Genomic DNA, 9285 nt, shown 5'->3' on the forward strand with positions numbered 1-9285 from the left:
GGGGATCCTAGTGAATGACCTGCAGAAAGCTGGGACCAACATAACAAAGGCTACCATCAGTAACACACTACGCCGCCAGGGACTCAAGATTCTGCAGTGCCAGACATGTCCCCCTGCTTAAGCCAGTACATGTCCGGGCCTGTCTGAAGTTTGCTAGAGAGCATATGGATGATCCAGAAGAGTATTGGGAGAATGTCATATGGTCAGATGAAACCAAAGTAGAACTGTTTGGTAGAAACACAACTCGTCGTGTTTGGAGGAAGAAGAATGCTGAGTTGCATCCAAAGAACACCATACCTACTGTGAAGCATGGGGGTGGCAACATCATGTTTTGGGGCGGTTTCTCTGCAAAGGGACCAGGACGACTGATCCGTGTACATGAAAGAATAAATGGGGCCATGTATTGTGAGATTTTGAGTGCAAACCACCTTCCATCAGCAAGGGCACTGAAGATAAAACGTGGCTGGATCTTTCAGCATGACAATGATCCCAAATACACCACGAGGGCAATGAAGGAGTGGCTTCAAAAGAAGCATTTTAAGGTCCTGGAGCGGCCTAGCCAATCTCCAGATCTCAACCTTATAAAAAACTTTTGGAGGGAGTTGAAAGTCCATGTTGCCCAGCGACAGTCCCAAAACATCACTGCTCTTGAGGAGATTTGCATGGAGGAATGGGCCAACATACCAGCAACAGTGTGTGCCAACCTTGTGAGGACTTACAGAAAATGTTTGACCTCTTGTCATTGCCAACAAAGGATATATAACAAAGTATTGAGATGAACTTTTGTTATTGACCAAATACTTATTTTCCACCATAATTTGGAAACAAATTCATTAAAAATCATACAATGTGATTCTAGGGATGTATTTTCTCATGTTGTCTCTCATAGTTGAGGTCTACCTATGATGTCAATTTCAGGCCTCTTTCATCTTTTTAAGTGTGAGAACATGCACAATTGGTGTCTGAGTAAATACTTCAAATTGTACTTATGAATTCTTACTAACTACATTTAAGATATATGTTTATTTATACTACTATTCCTTTGCACCATAAAGTCGTACAACTGTAAAGTGTCTGCTATGTTGAAGACACTCCTCCCTCCCTTCTTTTCTTTCTTCTCTATCCTGTTTCCTATTTCCCTTTCAACCATAGATTCTTTAAATACTGTGATTAATTTAGACTAATCTAGACTAATTTGATCTACATTGGATTTGTTTAAGAATATTATATATTTGGGGGGGGGGAAATCTGGCAGCAGAAGGCGGAAGGATTTGGAATGTGAGAGGGTTGATGAAAGTTAGAAACATAGAAATCAGATGGCAGAAAAAGACCTCATGGTCCATCTAGTCTGCCCTTATACTATTTTCTGTATTCTATCTTAGGATGGATATATATTTATCCCAGGCATGTTTAAATTCAGTTACTGTGGATTTACCAACCACGTCTGCTGGAAGTTTATTCCAAGGATCTACTACTCTTTCAGTAAAATAATATTTTCTCATGTTGCTTTTGATCTTTCCCCCAACTAACTTCAGATTGTGTCCCAATGTTCTTGTGTTCACTTTCCTATTAAAAACACTTCCCTCCTGAACCTTATTTAATCCTTTAATATATTTAAATGTTTCGATCATGTCCCCCCTTTTCCTTCTGTCCTCCAGACTATACAGATTGAGTTCATTAAGTCTTTCCTGATACGTTTTATGATTAAGACCTTCCACGATTCTTGTAGCCTGTCTTTGGACCCGTTCAATTTTGTCAATATCTTTTTGTAGGTGAGGTCTCCAGAACTGAACACAGTATTCCAAATGTGGTCTCACCAGCACTCTACATAGCACGATCATAATCTTCCTCTTCCTGCTTTTTATACCTCTAGCTATGCAGCCAAGCATCCTACTTGCTTTCCCTACTGCCTGACTGCAATGTTCACCCATTTTGAGACTGATAGAAGATCTCAAGGTAGGCAAACCAGAAGAAGCGCACAGGAAAAAAAAGGTAGGATCAGCGGCCCAGTTCACTCATTAATTATTTATCTGGACATTTTAATTATAAAGAGCATTAAATAATTTAACGATCTACACGAACTGACAATATATCCAGCCTTTTTTGAACTGATTTGGGAAAGTTACTTTACTCCATTTGGTTTCTTTTTGGATTACTTGAAGTATTGACTCTAATTTCTTCCTTTTGGATTATTGGATTTGCTGATACTAATCTCTGACATATGATATTTTATCTGAATCTCTAGAACTTGCAACAGATATTTTAGGACCTCCGATAGACGTTAATATTGATCTAAATCCTGAACTTTTCAATTTGTAATTTCTTCATTTAGAATATCTGGAACTCTGACTGATACTGGTATTGGCACTTCCATAGGATATTTCAAAATAATTAATTTTATGAAACATCAGTATATCTAGAAATTAATACCTTGATTTTGAATTAATAATTGTGCCATGAATGAATTAACTATTGAAGTATTAAAATGTATTTAATAATGTTATCTGATTTATATATACTTATACAATATCATATATACTTATATTTGTATCCTATTTAAAAACTAATTTTAATTAATTTGTTATTTATATATACATTGGTACCGTAAGTAGAAACGTTTGTAAAAAGAAGCAATTTTTCCCATAGGAATCAATGCAAAAGCGAATAATGCGTGCAAACCATTTAGGAAAATCCAAAACTATAAGGCTTTTTAAAAAAATGGTGGCCAGAGGAAGCGGTGGGCGAGAGGTAATTTTGGAAGTGAGATCAGGCGGAGAATGTAGCAGCAAGCAAGAAGTAATTTTGGAAGAGATATCAGGCAGAGAACCTAGCAGCAGGTGAGGGGAATTTTAAAGTAATATCAGGCAGAAAACGTAGCAACAGGCAAGGGGCCTTTTAAAGCGATATAAGACAGAGAACGTCACAGCAGGCGAGGGGAATTCCAAAGTGATATCAGGCAGAGAACGTAGCAGCAGGCAAGGGGCACCTCGGGAGCAAGCCGGAGGAGCTCTCCGCAGCCATCCGATCTCGCTTCAAAATCCCCCTCGCCTGCTGCTACGTTCTCTGCCTGATCTTGCTTCAAAATGCCCCTTGCCTGCTGCTACCTTTGCTGCCCATTCTCTCTCTTCTCCAATGCCTTCGCGCTTTGCCATGATGGTAGGAGAAAGGATGGTGGGGAGGTTAGAGTCCCTACACAGCAAAGCCTGGCTCCGGTTCCCTTGCAATCATCAGAGCCTGCAAACTTAAAAGTGCTTATTTTGCCCGCTGCTCACAGCAGCAGCTGAGAGAGAAGCGAGAGTTCATAAGTTGAAAATGGTCGTGAGAAGAGTCAAAAAACCCTTGAACACCCAGTTTGTATCTTGAAAAGTTCGTACGTAGAGGCGTTTGTAAGTAGAGGTACCACTGTATATCGGTATTCCAAATCCTTTCTTCTATTTTCTCCTTTTTCCTCCTAATCTCTCCTTTTCCTTTTTTCTGATATATACTAAAAACCTATTAAGCAATTAAGCAATTTACCTTATTGATTTGATCAAATTATTGATTAAAATAGGCGTTGATTGCTTACCTGAATGCCTCTTCTCGTACACTGAGTGGGTACAGCAGTCACATGGGTTGCTCGCTATCCAGTCCACAGAGGACCGAGCCTAGGCTCTAAAAAGCCTGCTGGATCTGCCCCTTCCCCAGAATTCACGAATCCGTAGACTTTTTCTTGTCTTCTGCTAACTGCTTGAAAAAATGGCACGCTGGTGAGATTCTTTGTGACACATGAGGCATGCTTGTTTCCTGGACACGGTGGGCAGTAGTACCAGCAGACTCAGCGCTGAGGGTTTGCAGCCTTCTCCCTCCGCTTCTGCTGGCTGCCTGGGGCTGTGGGACTACCACAGCCTCTTCCTCCTTTGAACTCTGTCGGCCTTCGGTCCACATGGGATCTAGCACCTCGTCATCTTCTTCCACCGACTCCTCCGCATGCCTTCAGGTAAGAAGAAGGGTGTCCATTGGTCCGCCACTCTGCCACGCTGCCCAAACCGAACCTGAACTTCGGCACAGATTTTTTTAAAATTTCGGGTTTGGGTCCGGGGTACTGAACACCGTAAAATTCGGTACGGTCCTGAATTGTGCGGGTTCGGTTCGCCCATCACTAATCATATGCTTTAAATCAAGAGTCACTTCTCTCTCTCTTTTGTTTATCTCTCTTTCCTCTAATTCTCTGACTCAATCATTTTCTCATTTCTCTTTTTGATCCCTTTTTTTCTCTCATTTCTCTCTCTCTCTTTCCTTCTCTCTCTCTCTCTTTCCTTCTCTCTCTTTCTCTCTTTCTCTCTCTCTCTTGCTTGCTTTCTCTCTCTTTCTCTACCCCCCCTCTCTCTCTTGCTCTCTCTCTCTGTGTCTCACTCTCTCTCTCTGTCTCTCTTGCTATCTCTCTCTTGCTATCTCTCTCTTTCACTGTCTCTCTTTCTCTCTTGTGCACCACGCTGGCAACAGCGGCATCGGGCAGTAGCTGTGGGGCAGGGTGGTTGACTGCGAGTGGGAGCTCCAGGGCGGAGGCACTGCTGATGGTGGCTGGACGTGTTGCTGGATGCCATACATGCTGGTGCTGTGGGGCTAGCACTGGTCTACTGCGCTGGGCCAGGATGGAGGCCCCAAAGCTCACCTGCCACTGCTGCCAGGGAAGCTCTAGCTGGGCGGGGTGCTGCAGCTCCCGGAAAACTTGGAAGGCGCGAAGAAGGAAGCACAGCTTCCGGTTTTGTGACTTTTTGCTCTTCCTGCCCTCAACAAAAAGTTGTGAGACCAGAACCTCAGTTTCCTTCTTCGCAGCACACCTGACTATGTGCCGCGGCACACTAGTTGAAAAACACTGGGCTAGACAGGCAGGCGAATGAAGGCAGAGCCAGCCCAGCCAGAACATGAGGCGTACGCACCTGGGTGCTGCTGCTCTTGCTGCAGCTGCCCGTCCACCCTCTTTCCCTCCTTTCCCCTTCCGTGACCCTCCATCTCCGCCCCTGCCCGCAACACCTGAGACCCAGTCATGGGCTGCTGTTCACAGGGGGCGGGGCTTCTATGGAGTTAATGAAAATTTTAGCTGACCGGCAGGACCACATCATTTTAAAAAAATTAGTTTTAAATTTATTTTTAAAAATCATTTGCACACACATTGTTGTGCTCGCCAGCAGACTAGCCAGGATGAGGAAAAGGGAGGGCGAGGAGAAGGCTGTGTAGTTGGGAGAGAATTAAACAGTCAGGCTGCGGTGGCCAATCAGCACCACTTTCCCAAGCTGCATCAAGCAAAAAGCAAGCCAGCAGCTAAGGAGCTTTTTTACTTTGGAGGTAACCCAGAGCTTAGGATCCAGTGTGCCTCTCAATTGTGCTCTCTCTCTGGACTGGGAGCAGCCATGCATAGGGGGAAATGAGTTGCTCCCACCCCCCCTCTTACCCCTCTGAATCTATGCATTCTTCCCGTGATGGGGCAAATGGGAGGCTGCTGTTTACAGAGTCCTTGCAGTGACACGCCTCCTCCTGGGGGTAGGGTGGAAGGTTAAAAGAACTTAAATACTAAACCCACCCCAACTTCCAAGGTTGCTTTGGGAGGAGAGAAATCAGGCAATATTCCACCCCCTCCCTGGGCAACTGCAGCCTCGGAGTCTTGGAGCAACACTTCAAAAACTTTGCACCAGTGCAAGAATTAATTGCCTCACACTCACAACTTTTCTTTACTTTGTAAGGGCCAGAAGTAGCTCTGAGGCTCCAGTCGCCCAAGGAGGTGGGTTGGGGGGTGGGTTGATGCTGCCAGATATCTCTCCTCCCAAAGCAAACTCGAAAGTTAGGGTTTTTTTAGTATTTAAGTTCTATTAATTAGTACAGTGATGAATTACAAATATATTTTAGCATTGCAAACATTTTTAGTCCAATTATCCATCACCATTTGCCATGTCAGAATTCTAAAGTCAAATCCATATTTGGAGGTAATTAAGTGCTCTTTCCCTGGGCTGATGCATGTGGAGGATACAAGTTGCCCCATCAGCCCCTATCCCACTCCCGTTTCTCTCCCTCTCTCTTTTTATTTCCCCCTTCTTTTATAGCTCTTAAAGTTCCTGGTCACACCAGATAATATAAGGATTTGATATTAAACAAACCCCCACCACCACCACCACTTCCACCCCTCTCAAGTCTCAACCCCTGAATTTATGCATTCTTCCCAAGGTGGGGCAAATGGGAGGCTGCCATTTACACAGACCTTGCAATGTCAGAGACATGCATTGAAGGTGGGGCATCAGCAGATTGAAACATTTGCACAGCCCTGGTGTCTCCCTTCTTCTCCTCCCTTTTGCCTTTTCTGTCTGCCTTTTCACCCAAGAGCTGCTGGGAGCCTTACCCTTATGACTTCCCTCCGTTCCGGTGGTTTTGCTTAATAAAGAATGTTTTTAGTGTAAACTACCGGTAAAAGAAGGACAAGAAGTGGTAGGAAGGTGGGGTGGGGGTGGATTGTGCACCCCGTGGAGTGGCACTGCCAGTCAGATCTGATAGGGAGAATAGGGATCAAGTGTGGAGTTTGCCCAGTGTGTAGGAAAAGTGTCAGTTTGCCTAATGTGTGCATACAAATGCAGCCTCCTTGGGTGATTGCAACCTTGGAGCAACTCTCCAAAAACTCCATGCCACAGCAAGAACTTAATTGCCTCGCACACATGAATTTTTCTTTACTTTGTGTGGCTCTGTGGACACTGCCTGATTTCTCTTCTCACAAAGCAACCTCAGAAGTTGAATGATTTGATTCCTTCTGGAAAATTTATGGCTTTTCCACAGCCTAAGTCTTCGGTTCTATTTTGGGGAGTTTTTCCCCTATCAAACCCCTCCATCAGAGTTTCAAAATGTTCTTTGAAATGGGGAGTCATGTGGCTGAGTGTGCATAACTGACATCAAGTTGGCAAAGCCCACTCACATGACCACTCAGTCACATGACCATCAAGCCACTCCAACCCAGTCACAAGCCACACCCATAAAATAAGCCACGTCCACTGTGTGGTAGTAAAATTTTATGCTGCCCTTCACTGCATACATAGCCTTGTAAAACTTCCACAAAAAGCCTGGATAGCAGATAATCAGATGACAACTCTGCTAAGTATCAAAATGCCATTTAAATAGTTGAGCTAGTTTAAACTAGATCTTGCTCTCCCTCTCCATCTTTCTCTCCCCCCTCTCTCTTCTTCCCTAACTCCCTTTCTCTTTCTTCCTTTCTTTTTCTCTCTCTTTCTCTCTTCCTTCCCCCTTCTCTTTTGTCCTTTCTCCCTCCTTCCCTCCCACTCTCCCTCCCTCAATTTTTTGTTTCTCTCTCCCTCCCTGTTCCTTCCTTCCTTCCTTCCTCCCTTCCTCTTTATTTTTTTCTCTGAGGTCAGAAAGTGCATTCAAACAACCCTCTGTGCAGCCAATCAGAGTGCCTGGATGGTCTTCCTCCCAGGGCAGATGGGGGGATGGCGTGCAGGGGCTCTTTGTGTCTCATTCTTTCGGGCCGCATAGGAACTGTGGCTCCAGAGGCTGCGGAGCTCCCACTGAGGAGTGAGATCAGCTACAGAGGGGGCCTCTTCTGGCACCTCCCCACTGAAGACTGCAAGTGGGGCTGGTGGGCAGATAGGGAGGGGCAGATAGGGCACCACTGGTTGCAGCTTTCATGTGGGGAGAAATGGGACCTGGCTCCACTCCCGGGGCAATAGAGATGAGAAGTGGTGGCGGCTGGGAAGTTTGAGAATCTTGAAGAGGTCAGGAGGGAAGAGAAGCTTTTCGTAGCCACGAGAGAGAGAGAGAGAGAGAGAGAGAGAGAGAGAGACAGAGACAGAGACAGAGACAGAGACAGAGGAAGGGGGGAAAGAGAGAGTAAATCCCCCTTTTTATTTGCATGGAGGTCAAGGGGGCTTTTTTGTCCTTCTCTCACACCTTAATTGCTTCCCACTCATCCACAGACCCGACACTCTGACCCTGGCAGTCCTCCTGCCTGGCAGCTCAGGCATCACTGTGCAGTGTTGGAAAACACTTCATGGCAGTTCCTTGTTGCGTGCATGGCTGTGCGGCTGCGTAGCTTAGAGGAAACAGGGGCCACAGGGCAGTTGAAGGCTTCGCCCCAGCCCCCCCCCCCTCTCCCAACAGCCAAGCAACACTCAGCGGCAAAAGAGAGGCCTGGAAAACCCTCAGAGCTCAGTCGCTGGGCCTTTCAATCAATAGAGATATTCCCTCCTAAGGATCTTAGAGGAAACAGGGGCCACAGAGCAGTTGAGTTCTTGGCCCCAGCACCCCCCCTCTCTCCCAAGAGCCAAAACATACTCAGCTGCAAAGGAGAGGCTTGGAAAACCCTCAGAGCTGAGTCGCTGGGCCTTTCAATCAATGGAGATATTCCCTCCTAAAGATCTTCCTGAGGGCGAAAAAGCCATTCCTTCAGGACCTAGCCCTGACTGGGATGAGGGACCCAGTGGAGAAGGAGAAGGAAAAGAAGGGGACAGTGACACCACCATTATCAAAATATTTCTTAATATTGATGTAAATCGCCCTGAGTCCCATTGGAATGGGCAGCATAGAAGTCAAATAAATAAACAAGTAAGTAAGTAAGTAAGTAAGTAAGTAAGTAAGTAAGTAAGTAAGTAAGTAAGTAAGTAAGTAAGTAAGTATGTAAGCAAGTATGTAAGTAAGCAAGTAAGGGCATTTTTATCAAAGCAGATTTATGAAGATTAAGTTTGCAAAAAGAAGGAAAGCAACCACGATGAAGAAATAGTCAGTCTCAGAAGGTGAATGAATTTATTCTGATCAAATTTCTTGGCCACCCATCCTCCACCCTTGCTATCCCCTCTTCCCCAGTCATGATAATATCTAACAGTTGTTTGAAAAAAGACGGAACAAAATATAGTTGCATGCTTAAAGAAAAGATTTATTGTATTATAATCAAGAGGGTATTTCCATTACTCCTCAATAAAGGTTCGATCACATGACATAAAGTACCTAATAAAGAATACATTTCAACTGCACAGGTTATTGTGGAGAAGAATGAAGGAGGAAGATCAGAATGAGATTTGCAAGATTCTTTTCTTATATCCCATCTTATAGCTTTCCGCCAATCCTAAGTGTTAAGTTATATTCAGTGATCCGACCATTTTCACAATATATGTAGAGGCCATATCTATTAGTTAGAACCAAATAGTCAAAAAAATATCTACAAACAGTAAGACGCAATTCTTGAGTTACCACTGGACCAGTATACCCGTCAGGACATAACTTTTTGATGACATCATCTGGCTCATGAATAAATAC

Source organism: Erythrolamprus reginae, chromosome Z (assembly GCF_031021105.1).
Source record: "Erythrolamprus reginae isolate rEryReg1 chromosome Z, rEryReg1.hap1, whole genome shotgun sequence".
Lineage (NCBI taxonomy): Eukaryota > Metazoa > Chordata > Lepidosauria > Squamata > Dipsadidae > Erythrolamprus > Erythrolamprus reginae.